The sequence below is a fragment of the Bombina bombina genome, chromosome 4, assembly GCF_027579735.1.
Source record: "Bombina bombina isolate aBomBom1 chromosome 4, aBomBom1.pri, whole genome shotgun sequence".
Lineage (NCBI taxonomy): Eukaryota > Metazoa > Chordata > Amphibia > Anura > Bombinatoridae > Bombina > Bombina bombina.
In genome coordinates, this window is record NC_069502.1 from 672,903,522 (window position 1) to 672,917,885 (window position 14,364).

The following is a 14,364-nucleotide window of genomic DNA, read 5'->3' on the forward strand; positions in this document are numbered from 1 at the left end:
GTTAACATTAAACTTGCATGATTCAGATAGAGCATGTCATTTTAAGACACTTTTAAATTCACTTCCGCCTAGATTTAGAGTTCTGCGTTAGCCGTCAAAACCAGCGTTAGGGGCTCCTAACGCTGGTTTTTACCGCCCGCTGGTATTTAGAGTCAGTCATGAAAGGGTCTAACGCTCACTTTCCAGCCGCGACTTTTCCATACCGCAGATCCCCCTACGCCAATTGCCTATCCTATCTTTTCAATGGGATCTTTCTAACGCCGGTATTTAGAGTCTTGGCTGAAGTGAGGGTTAGAACTCTACCGACAAGACTCCAGCCGCAGAGAAAAGCCAGGAGTTAAGAGCTTTATGGACTAACGCCGGTTCATAAAGCTCTTAACTACTGTGCTCTAAAGTAGACTAACACCCATAAACTACCTATGTACCCCTAAACCGAGGCCCCCCACATCGCCGCCACTCTATTAAATTTTTTTAACCCCTAATCTGCTGTTCCGATCAGCCAATAGAATGCGAGCTCAATCTGATTGGCTTATTGGATCAGCCAATCGGATTGAACTTGAATCTGATTGGCTGATTCAATCAGCCAATCAGATTTTTCCTACCTTAATTCCGATTGGCTGATAGAATCCTATCAGCCAATCGGAATTCGAGGGACGCCATCTTGGATGACGTCCCTTAAAGGAACCTTCATTCGTCGTTAGTCTGTCGGTGAAGAAGGATGGCTCCGCGTCGGCTGCTTGAAGATGGACCCGCTCCGCGCCGGATGGAAGAAGATAGAAGATGCCGCTTGGATGAAGATGTCTGCCGGTCCAGATGTCCTCTTCTGCCCGGATAGGAGGAAGACTTTGGACCCTCTGGAGGAGCTCTTCTTGCCAGATACGATGAAGACTTCGGACCCTCTTCTGGACGGATCGGTGATACCCGGCGTGGTGAAGACAAGGTAGGGAGATCTTCAGGGGCTTAGTGTTAGGTTTATTTAAGGGGGGTTTGGGTTAGATTAGGGGTATGTGGGTGGTAGGTTGTAATGTTGGGGCAGGGTATTGTATGTTTTTTTTCAGGCAAAAGAGCTGAATTCTTTGGGGCATGCCCCGCAAAAGGCCCTTTTAAGGGCTGGTAAGGTAAAAGAGCTTTACAATTTTTATTTTAGAATAGGGTAGGGCATTTTTTTATTTTGGGGGGCTTTGTTATTTTTTTAGGGGGCTTAGAGTAGGTGTAATTAGTTTAAAATTCTTGTAATCTTTTTTTATTTGTTGTAATTTAGTGTTTCTTTTTTGTTGTAATTTAGTGTTTTTTTTTTTTGTAATTTAGTTTAGTTGATTTAATTGTAGATAATTGTAGGTAGTTTATTTAATTAATTTATTGATAGTGTAGTGTTAGGTTTAATTGTAACTTAGGTAAGGATTTATTTTACAGGTAATTTTGTATTTATTTTAACTAGGTAGGTATTAAATAGTTATTAACTATTTAATAGCTATTGTACCTAGTTAAAATAAATACCAAGTTGCCTGTAAAATAAATATTAATCCTAAAATAGCTACAATATAATTATTATTTATATTGTAGCTATATTAGGGTTTATTTTACAGGTAAGTATTTAGCTTTAAATAGTATTCATTTATTTAATAAGAATTATTTTATTTCGTTAGATTTAAATTATATTTAATTTAGGGGGGTGTTAGGGTTAGGTTTTTAACTTAGCTTTAGGGGTTAATACATTTATTAGAGTAGCGGTGAGGTCCGGTCGGCAGATTAGGGGTTATTAATTGTAGGTATGTGGCGGCGACGTTGGGGGCGGCAGATTAGGGGTTAATAAATATTATATAGGGGTCGGCGGTGTTAGGGGCGACAGATTAGGGGTACATAGCGACAACGTAGGTTGCGGCGGTGTACGGAGCGGCAGATTAGGTGTTAAAAAAATATGCAGGTGTCAGCAATAGCGGGGGGGGCAGATTAGGGGTTAATAAGTGTAAGGTTAGGGGTGTTTAGACTTGGGGTACATGTTAGGGTGTTAGGTGCAGACTTAGGAAGTGTTTCCCCATAGGAAACAATGGGGCTGCGTTAGGAGCTGAACGCTGCTTTTTTGCAGGTGTTAGGTTTTTTTCAGCTCAAACTGCCCCATTGTTTCCTATGGGGGAATCGTGCACGAGCACGTTTTTGAAGCTGGCCGCGTCCGTAAGCACCGCTGGTATTGAGAGTTGCAGTGGCGGTAAATATGCCTGTACGCTCCCTTTTTGGAGCCTAACGCAGCCCTTCTGTGAACTCTAAATACCAGCGGTATTTAAAAGGTGCGGGGGAAAAAATACACGCGTAGCTAACGCACCCCTTTGGCCGCAGAACTCTAAATCTAGCCATTCTTTTTTCAAATGTGCTTCATTCTCTTAGTATCCCTTGTTAAAAAATGAATACGCACATATCATACACTAGTGGGAGCTGCTGCTAATTGGTGCCTGCACACATTTGTCTCTTGTGATTGGCTAAATAGATATTTTTAGCTTCCTGTCAGTAGTGCAATGCTGCCCCTTCAGCAATGGATAGCAAGAGAATGAAGAAAATTTGATAATAGAATTAAATTGGAAAGTTGTTTAAAATTGTATGTTCTATCTGAATCATAAAATAAAATTTTAGGGTTTACTATCCCTTTAATAAACCGAAACAAGTCAGTCAATAGCAAAAATAATTTTACTACTGATAATTTAAAGGGACATGAAACACATAGACCTAGATTTGGAGTTTGGCGTTAGCCGTGAAAACCAGCGTTAGAGGCTCCTAACGCTGGTTTTAGGCTACCGCCGGTATTTGGAGTCACTCAAAATAGTGTCTAACGCTCACTTTTCAGCCGCGACTTTTCCATACCGCAGATCCCCTTACGTCAATTGCGTATCCTATCTTTTCAATGGGATTTTTCTAACTCCGGTATTTAGAGTCGTGTCTGAAGTGAGCGTTAGAAATCTAACGACAAAACTCCAGCCGCAGGAAAAAAGTCAGTAGTTAAGAGCTTTCTGGGCTAACGCCGGTTTCTAAAGCTCTTAACTACTGTACTCTAAAGTACACTAACACCCATAAACTACCTATGTACCCCTAAACCGAGGTCCCCCCACATCGCCGACACTCGAATACATTTTTTTAACCCCTAATCTGCCGACCGCCACCTACGTTATCCTTATGTACCCCTAATCTGCTCCCCCTAACACCGCCGACCCCTGTATTATATTTATTAACCCCTAATCTGCCCCACACAACGTCGCCTCCATCTGCCTACACTTATTAACCCCTAATCTGCCGACCGCAAAGCGCCGCCACCTACGTTATCCTTATGTACCCCTAATCTGCTGCCCCTAACACCGCCGACCCCTATATTATATTTATTAACCCTTAATCTGCCTCCCACAACGTCGCCTCCACCTGCCTACACTTATTAACCCCTAATCTGCCAAGCGGACCTGAGCGCTACTATAATAAAGTTATTAACCCCTAATCCGCATAACTAACCCTATAATAAATAGTATTAACCCCTAATCTGCCCTCCCTAACATCGCCGACACCTAACTTCCATTATTAACCCCTAATCTGCCGACTGGAGCTCACCGCTACTCTAATAAATGTATTAACCCCTAAAGCTAAGTCTAACACTAACACCCCCCTAAGTTAAATATAATTTACATCTAACGAAATTAATTAACTCTTATTAAATAAATTATTCCTATTTAAAGATAAATACTTACCTGTAAAATAAATCCTAATATAGCTACAATATAAATTATAATTATATTATAGCTATTTTAGGATTAATATTTATTTTACAGGTAACTTTGTATTTATTTTAACCAGGTACAATAGCTATTAAATAGTTAAGAACTATTTAATAGCTAAAATAGTTAAAATAATTACAAAATTACCTGTAAAATAAATACTAACCTAAGTTACAATTAAACCTAACACTACACTATCAATAAATTAATTAAATAAACTACCTACAATTACCTACAATTAACCTAACACTACACTATCAATAAATTAATTAAATACAATTCCTACAAATAAATAGAATTAAATAAACTAGCTAAAGTACAAAAAATAAAAAAGAACTAAGTTACAAAAAATAAAAAAATATTTACAAACATAAGAAAAATATTACAACAATTTTAAACTAATTACACCTACTCTAAGCCCCCTAATAAAACAACAAAGCCCCCCAAAATAAAAAATGCCCTACCCTATTCTAAATTACTAAAGTTAAAAGCTCTTTTACCTTACCAGCCCTGAACAGGGCCCTTTGCGGGGCATGCCCCAAGAAGTTCAGCTCTTTTGCCTGTAAAAAAAAACATACAATACCCCCCCAACATTACAACCCACCACCCACATACCCCTAATCTAACCCAAACCCCCCTTAAATAAACCTAACACTAAGCCCCTGAAGATCATCCTACCTTGTCTTCACCTCACCGGGTATCACCGATCCGTCCTGGCTCCGATATCTTCATCCAACCCAAGCGGGGGATAGACATCCACTGAAGAAGTCCAGAAGAGGGTCCAAAGTCTTCATCCTATCCGGGAAGAAGAGGCGATCCGGACCGGCAACCATCTTGATCCAAGCGGCATCTTCTATCTTCATCCGATGACGACCGGCTCCATCCTGAAGACCTCCACAGCGGACCCATCTTCTTCCGGCGACGTCCAACTGAAGAATGACGGTTCCTTTAAGGGACGTCATCCAAGATGGCGTCCCTCGAATTCCGATTGGCTGATAGGATTCTATCAGCCAATCGGAATTAAGGTAGGAATATTCTGATTGGCTGATGGAATCAGCCAATCAGAATCAAGTTCAATCCGATTGGCTGATCCAATCAGCCAATCAGATTGAGCTCGCATTCTATTGGCTGATCGGAACAGCCAATAGAATGCGAGCTCAATCTGATTGGCTGATTGGATCAGCCAATCGGATTGAACTTGATTCTGATTGGCTGATTCCATCAGCCAATCAGAATATTCCTACCTTAATTCCGATTGGCTGATAGAATCCTATCAGCCAATCGGAATTCGAGGGACGCCATCTTGGATGACGTCCCTTAAAGGAACCATCATTCTTCAGTTGGACGTCGCCGGAAGAAGATGGGTCCGCGGTGGAGGTCTTCAGGATGGAGCCGGTCGTCATCGGATGAAGATAGAAGATGCCGCTTGGATCAAGATGGTTGCCGGTCCGGATCGCCTCTTCTTCCCGGATAGGATGAAGAATTTGGAGCCTCTTCTGGACCTCTTCAGCCACCGGATGATGGATCACCAACCCCCGCTTGGGTTGGATGAAGATTTTGGAGCCAGGACGGATCGGTGATACCTGGTGAGGTGAAGACAAGGTAGGATGATCTTCAGGGGCTTAGTGTTAGGTTTATTTAAGGGGGGTTTGGGTTAGATTAGGGGTATGTGGGTGGTGGGTTGTAATGTTGGGGGGGGGGTATTGTATGTTTTTTTTTACAGGCAAAAGAGCTGAACTTCTTGGGGCATGCCCCGCAAAGGGCCCTGTTCAGGGCTGGTAAGGTAAAAGAGCTTTTAACTTTAGTAATTTAGAATAGGGTAGGGCATTTTTTATTTTGGGGGGCTTTGTTGTTTTATTAGGGAGCTTAGAGTAGGTGTAATTAGTTTAAAATTGTTGTAATATTTTTCTTATGTTTGTAGATATTTTTTTATTTTTTGTAACTTAGTTCTTTTTTATTTTTTGTACTTTAGTTAGTTTATTTGATTGTAGTTATTTGTAGATATTGTATTTAATTAATGTATTGATAGTGTAGTGTTAGGTTTAATTGTAGGTATTTTATTTAATTAATTTAATGATAGTATAGTGTTAGGTTTAATTGTAACTTAGGTTAGGATTTATTTTACAGGTAATTTTGTAATTATTTTAACTAGGTAACTATTAAATAGTTCTTAACTATTTAATAGCTATTGTACCTGGTTAAAATAATTACAAAGTTGCCTGTAAAATAAATATTAATCCTAAAATAGCTACAATGTAATTATAATTTATATTGTAGCTATATTAGGGTTTATTTTACAGGTAAGTATTTAGCTTTAAATAGGAATAATTTATTTAATAAGAGTTAATTAATTTCGTTAGATTAAAATTATATTTAATTTAGGGGGGTGTTAGTGTTAGGGTTAGACTTAGCTTTAGGGGTTAATCCATTTATTAGAATAGCGGTGAGCTCCGGTCGGCAGATTAGGGGTTAATAATTGAAGTTAGGTGTCGGCGATGTTAGGGAGGGCAGATTAGGGGTTAAAACTATTTATTATAGGGTTAGTGAGGCGGATTAGGGGTTAATAACTTTATTATAATAGCGGTGCGGTCCGCTCGGCAGATTAGGGGTTAATAAGTGTAGGCAGGTGGAGGCGACGTTGAGGGGGGCAGATTAGGGGTTAATAAATATAATATAGGGGTCGGCGGTGTTAGGGGCAGCAGATTAGGGGTACAAAGGGATAATGTAAGTAGCGGCGGTTTACGGAGCGGCAGATTAGGGGTTAAAAATAAAATGCAGGTGTCAGCGATAGCGGGGGCGGCAGATTAGGGGTTAATAAGTGTAAGGTTAGGGGTGTTTAGACTCGGGGTACATGTTAGAGTGTTAGGTGCAGACGTAGGAAGTGTTTCCCCATAGCAAACAATGGGGCTGCGTTAAGAGCTGAACGCGGCTTTTTTGCAGGTGTTAGGTTTTTTTTCAGCTCAAACAGCCCCATTGTTTCCTATGGGGGAATCGTGCACGAGCACGTTTTTGAGGCTGGCCGCGTCCGTAAGCAACTCTGGTATTGAGAGTTGAAGCTGCGTTAAAAATGCTCCACGCTCCTTTTTTGGAGCCTAACGCAGCCTTTATGGGGACTCTCAATACCAGAGTTATTTTTATGGTGCGGCCAGAAAAAAGTCGGCGTTAGTTTTTCGGGTCGTTACCGACAAAACTCCAAATCTAGCCGATATTTTTTTCTTTCATGATTCAGGTAGAGCACACAATTTTAACTCATTCACATCCATTATCTAAATATGCACAATCTTTTTATATGCACACCTTATGAGACACCAGCTCTTACTGACTGTGCAAGATTCACAGAAAATACATATATGCATTTAGTGATTGGCTGATGGCTGTCACATGATGCAGTGGAAAGGAAAATAAAACTAACAGAAATCTGTAAAAAATAAAATCTCTTGTGAAATTCAAACCAAGTGCTTTTGCGTTATCTTTTTATTATGTGTTCTTTGATTATGGTTTTCTACTGTGTCCAGTGGTCCTTTAAAGAAAACATGTTAACACACATTCTGTCCAGTATCTCCCAGCTTCATTACCTTTGTAACTCTGATTATTAGACTTGCTAGTGGATTTAGCTGTCATGATTTTTAAGCCTGTCACAAATTAAACAAATGCCTTGGTTAGAATTGTACATCTCCACTCCACTAACAGTGTAATGTTAAAGGGACAGTCTAGGCCAAAATAAACTTTCATGATGCAGATAGAGCATGTAATTTTAAACAATTTTCCAATTTACTTTTATCACCAATTTTGCTTTGTTCTTTTGGTATTCGTAGTTGAAAGCTTAACCTAGGAGGTTCATATGTTAATTTCTTAGACCTTGAAGCCCACCTCTTTCAGATTGCATTTTAACAGTTTCTCACCACTAGAGGGTTTTAGTTCACATATTTCATATAGATAACACTGTGCTTGTGCACGTGAAGTAATCTGGGAGCAGGAACTGATTGGCTAGACTGCAAGTCTGTCAAAAGAACTGAAAAAGGGGCAGTTTGCAGAGGCTTAGATACAAGATAATCCCAGAGGTTAAAAGTATATTATTATAACTGCGTTGGTTATGCAAAACTGGGAAATGGATAATAAAGGGATTATCTATCTTTTAAAACAATACAAATTCTTCTGTAGACTGTCCCTTTAACTTTGTGATGTACTTTACTAGTGCAGCAAGAAAAATATTTCCAGATGCACTGTGTTTCTCAAGACCCTACTACGTATCCTGAATTAAAAAGCATATGTGTGTATGGAAATATAAAGTGACAACAGCAAACGCTAAGGGAAAGAGAAATTATTTATCGATTGTTGACTGATTTATGCTTGGCCTTTTTTCGGTGGTGTATTTAGTTTTTTTGCTGCCCTAAGCACTCAAAATTCTGCTGCCCCTACCCCCATCCACCGCAAGGTTTTAGGCCTTTTTCGACCATAATATTTTTTGGCAAATAGTAATGTGGATTTTTTGTTTCATGGCATTTACAAAGTAAATGTTTACAAGAAACTTGCAAAACACTTGCATACATGTATACGCACACAGTTATACACATAGACACACACATCTATCTATTGCAGCAATATATATATATATATATATATATATATATATAAACCCCCCAAACACAGATTTCTTAATACAATACTTCACCAAACGCAATACTAAATAAATGAAAGGTTCAGAGTTACCTCTAAAAAGTAAGCTCCATGGGCTGTCTCTTAATTATACCCTCCTAGAATGTAAACTTGGGAAACAATTCTCATATACCTGTATAATACTTCAAAATAACTAAGCTTTTTACAAATATATCCACAAAAAAGTGCTGCCTCCCACTCCAATCTGCCGCCCTAGGCAAGTGCCTTGTTTGCCTACTCCGAAATACCTCCCTGTATACATCAGATAACTTTAGACATTTCTGATTCTCTTAAAAGCCAAACTAGAGGCATTTGATTTGGATACTAGAGGATGGTATGTAAACTTTTTAGAAAGAATGGCCTCAAAAACAAATTTCACATAAGTTAATATTAAATATATTATTACATATTAATATTATAACATTAAAGGCACATTAAACTTAAAATTGTATTTCCAATAAAAGTTTTAATTATGCATAATAAAACGAATATCAAATGCTCTATCATGATTTATTTTGCTGGTTTTCTGCAATCTAACTCTGAATATTGTATTTTTTCACATCCCTAGTGAGGCTGTAGTGCTTTCCATTGAATGCTAAAATCCAACACCTTTACAGGCTGCTCAGTGGTTGGTCATTTGTTGGGTTTTGTCAGCTGTGCTTCCTGGTCCATTCAGACTTGTGATGGAGCATCAATAACGAAAGTAAGAGTCAGATAAATATTGGAAACTTAAACTAATCTAACTATCACTGTTCTGTCTATTATATGCTTATTATGTTCATGTTGATGACATCTGGTGGTTTCATGTTGCAATTACAGCTTGGTTCCTCTCAAGAATAAAACAGGAAGTGTTAATAAAGTTAGTTAATAAAAAGTTTACTTTCAGTTTCTCAGCAGCCATCTTAGCTTCAAGAAGCATGGAAATCAGCTCTTAAACATTTGCCTCTAAACATACATATGCCTGTAAGTTATTGTTTGCTAAGAGTTCATTGTACATTTGAATTGCATTGCTATTTGCTGTAAGGATTAAATGTAAGCTCTCTGTGTTAGAAACATGTATTATTGTATGTATTGCAAGCACCACGTGTAACTACATATTGTAATTTCAACTTTTCTTATTCTATTGCAGTTTTACAAAATAACTATTCAGAAGTAAAATCAGTTTGGAATAAACACAAAGCTATTTCTGCCTGGTTTGTTAACTAGCTGTCTAGTTATCAGTTAATGAGGACAGTACAGTAAAAAGGCAGGCTATATCAAGGGAAGATACAGAGCTGCATTGTAAAGTAAAACGCATGCTATATCAAGGGAAGATATAGGAGCTGCATTGAAAAGTGAGAAGCAATAACAAGCAAGATACAAAGGCTGCATTTTAAAGTGAAAGGCAGTAAAAATAATTTGCACAAGAACTGCATTTAAAATATTGTGCTACTTTAACCTGATGACTATGAACCAAGTTAAGAGTGTTGATATGATGCAGCAAACTTTAGAGACCAGATCCTATGCCTCTGGCACTAAATATTCAATGCGCTCCAGCAGATCATCAGCCAGTTCTGCAGGACTCAGAGCCCGTGCTAAAGCGCAAGCAGCCCAGGCACAAATTTCTTATGCTGAAAAAGAAGCAGACATGATAAAGCAGAAAGCATCACTAGAAGCAAAGGCAGCTAGGCACAAAGCAGATATGAAAACAGAGGCAGCTAGACGCAAAGCAGATATGGAAGCAGAAGCAGCTAGGCGCAAAGCAGATATGGAAGCTGAAGCAACGCAAGGCAGAGTTTGAAGCTAAAATGCATGTGCTAAAGATTCAAAGGGCAGCAGTTGCAGCATCTGCAGAAGCAGCAGTCTATGAAGCAGCAGCTGAACTAGAAGAGGAACCACTCCAAGATTTTTCAGAAATAACTACCCATGATTCAGTACAAAGGACTTGTGAGTATGTACAGAACCATGCTCTAGACCAAGATAAAACAGAGCATGCTCCTATCCAAGATATGTCCAGCATAATGCCACAGTTTCCTGACTCAACATATTTACAGTCTACTCCAAGTATTCCTGACTTGCACCCTCCTTCCCAGACTGACACTGCAAATGTCTCTACACCAAGAGTGCGCTTCCAAGAAAGCAGAGGTTACGCTGATCCACAATATCCATCACATTATATGGACTCTCACATATCCCCTCTCAGAAATAGCACATTAGGAACTTCAGAGACTACTGACCTAGCAAAGCACCTGATTCGTCGAGAGTTAGTGAGTACAGGGCTACTAACATTTGATGATCGACCAGAGAACTACTGGGCATGGAAGACATCATTCCAAGGTGTCACCAGAGATCTTAATCTTACAGCCAGAGAAGAGCTAGATCTTTTGACTAAGTGGCTTGGACCAGAGTCATCTTAACAGGCTAAGAGACTCAGGTCAGTGCATGTTCATAACCCAATTGATGAAGTTAAAATGGTATGGCAGAGACTAGAAGAATGTTATGGCAGCCCTGAAGCTATTGAGAATGCACTGTTAAAGAAGCTAGAAAACTTCCCCAAAATCTCAAACAAAGACAACATAAAGTTAAGAGAACTTGGTGACATGTTGTTGGAGGTGAATGCAGCTAAGACAGGAGGCTTTTTGCCAGTACTGGCATACCTAGACACAGCTCGTGGCATCAAACCAATTATTGAAAAACTGCCATATAGCCTGCAAGAAAAGTGGATTTTTCAAGGTTCCAAGTACAAAGAAGACCATCATGTCTCCTTTCCACCATTCAGTTTCTTCACCAGATTTATTGTCAATTAAGCAAAGACCAGAAATGATCCAAGCTTCATATTCTCAACATGCAGCAACCAAGTTCCAGTAAATACAGAGAAATCAGGAACAAGGTACAGCAACAGACCAATGGTGTCAGTAAGAAAGACAGAAGTGTCAGCTACTAATGCAACTCCACAAGTGAAAAGCCCTTCGTGGAAATCCATGGAATCAGACAGTCCATGTCCAATTCATAATAAACCACACCCACTGTCAAAGTGTCGTGGGTTCAGAAGCAAGCACATTGATGAACGTAAAGCTTACCTGAAGGAGAATTCTATCTGCTTTAGATGTTGTGCATCCACCAGACACATTGCCAAAGACTGCAAAAATAACATAAGATGCAGAGAATGCAACAGTGACCAGCATACTTCAGCTTTGCATCCAGGTCCAGCTCCCTGGGCAGTAGAGACTCCTTTACCAAAGGGAGAGCAAGGCGGGGAGCAAGAGGAAGCTACTCCACCCACTATTGTATCCAAGTGTACAGAGGTATGTGGGAAAGGGACAAGGCCCAGATCATGTTCCAATATTTGTTTAGTGACTGTATATCCCTCTAATAAACCTGACTGTTCTGTAAAAATGTATGCAGTGTTAGATGATCAAAGTAACCGTTCTTTAGCCAAATCAGAGTTTTTTGATGTGTTTAACATTAGTGGTGAAACATTTTCCTACACTCTAAGAACATGCTCAGGCATTACAGAGAAAACAGGGCGTAGGGTATCCAACTTCACTGTTCAGTCTAATGATGGGAAAACACACATAAAACTCCCCACACTCATTGAATGTGACATGATACCTGATGACAGGTCAGAAATTCCAACACCTGAGATTACACAGCATTTCCCTCATCTGAAATCCTTAACAGACAAGATCCCAGCACTTGACCCTAACGCACAAATACTTCTCTTGTTAGGAAGAGACATTCTGAAGGTGCACAAAGTACGTGAGCAGATTAATGGGCCTCACAACAGTCCTTATGCACAACATTTAGACTTAGGTTGGGTCATAGTTGGGGAAGTATGCTTAGGAGGAGCTCATAGACCAGCAGATGTGAACTCTTTCAAGACAAATATGTTGCCTAGTGGGCGCACTTCTCTGTTCAGCCCATGCACTAGCTATATACAGGTAAAAGAGACTTTTAATGCTTGTAAACAACAGTCATACACCCCCTCATTGTGTTATTTAGGAACTGCAACTCACGATGTGGGCAGTTTAGATGATAATGTGTTTGTTACTACTCCAAACGATGACAAACCTGCTATGTCTATTCAAGATGGTATGTTCCTTGATGTAGTTGAAAAAGAGATGTTTATTGATGAAGCAAATTACTGGGTAGCACCCCTACCATTTCGCTCACCTCGTCTTAGACTACCAAACAACTTAGAGCAAGCCCAGAAAAGACTACTTGCTCTACAGCGTTCCTTTGTGAAAAAACCTGAAATGAAAGAACATTTTGTTAACTTTATGCAAAAGATCTTTGACCATGACCAAGCAGAACCTGCCCCACCATTGGAAGCAGGTGAGGAGTGTTGGTACCTACCAATCTTTGGTGTCTATCACCCTCAGAAGCCAGGACAGATCAGAGTAGTTTTTTACTCAGTTTGAAGGCATCTCACTGAATGACACACTCCACAGTGGGCCTGATTTAAATAATACACTACTAGGTGTCCTTTTACGTTTCCGCAAAGAGCAAGTTGCAATTACCACTGATGTACAACAAATGTTTTACTGTTTCATGGTTAGAGAAGATCACCGTAACTATTTGATATTTCTTTGGTTTCGTGACAATAACCTTAACAAAGAAATTACAGAGTTCAGGATGAAGGTACATGTCTTTGGGAACAGCCCTTCCCCAGCCATAGCCATTTATGGTCTAAGACAAATAGCAAAGCAAGGAAAGAGTGAGTATGGTGAAGATGTAGAACAGTTTATCTTGAGGAATTTCTATGTAGATGATGGACTCTCATCTGTGCCTACTGAAGCTGAAGCAGTCAGTCTCCTGCAGAGAGCTAAGGACATGCTCGCAGGATCAAATCTCAAGCTACACAAAGTGGCATCCAACAAAAGTCCAGTAATGGAAGCATTTCCTGCAGATGACAGAGCTAAAGATCTAAAGGACCTTGTTTTAGGTGTCGATCCTCTACCCCTCCAAAGGAGCTTAGGAGTAAGTTGGAACTTACAGACCGACAGTTTCACTTTTCAAGTGTCTAAAGAGGTAAAACCTTTCACACGGAGAGGTATCCTGGCTACAGTGAACAGTCTTTATGACCCACTTGGGTTTGCATCTCCAATCACTATGCAAGGTAAATCTTTAGTCAGAGAACTCTCAACAGACCAATATGACAGGGATTCCCCACTCTTACCAGATAGAGAAGCTCAATGGAGAGCATGGACAGAAGACCTGATCCATATCGAAGATCTCAGTATTCCCAGACCCTATGTGCCAGTGTCACTATCGTCCACAGTAAGAAAGGAGGTATGTGTTTTTTCTGATGCTTCTACTGTAGCGATAGCAGCTGTAGCTTATCTCAGAGTCATAGACATTAGCGGTCAATGTCATGTAGGCTTTATTATGGGCAAATCTAAACTAGCTCCAAGACCAGCCCATACAGTGCCACGTCTAGAATTATGTGCAGCTGTTTTGTCAGTTGAGCTAGCTGAACTTATTACTAAAGAAATGGACATTGAACTTTATGCAGTTAAATATTACACTGACAGCAAAATTGTGTTAGGTTATATTCACAGGAAGCTTACCTAAAACATACCAACTGGTTCTCAGGCCCAGGTTTCTTACATCAGGCAGATTCAGGTGATCAATCTGAAGCTGAAGTATTTGACCTCATTGAACCAGATTCTGACAGTGAGATCAGACCTGAAGTTACAGCTTTAATAACTGAAGTGTATGAATGCCAGTTAGACTCACATAGATTTCTCAGATTCTCGAAGTGGAAGTCCCTTGTGAGAGGTATAGCAACACTTATTCACATTGCTAAGTCATTTTCCAGCAGCACTCAAAAGGAGTCGTGTTCAGGCTGGCATTGCGGCAAAGGGTTATGCCATTCCTTAGATTTCTTGCAAGCTGAAACAGTGACTATCAAATGTATCCAAACATGGAAATCAATCAGCCAATCGGATTGAACTTGAATCTGATTGGCTGATTCCAT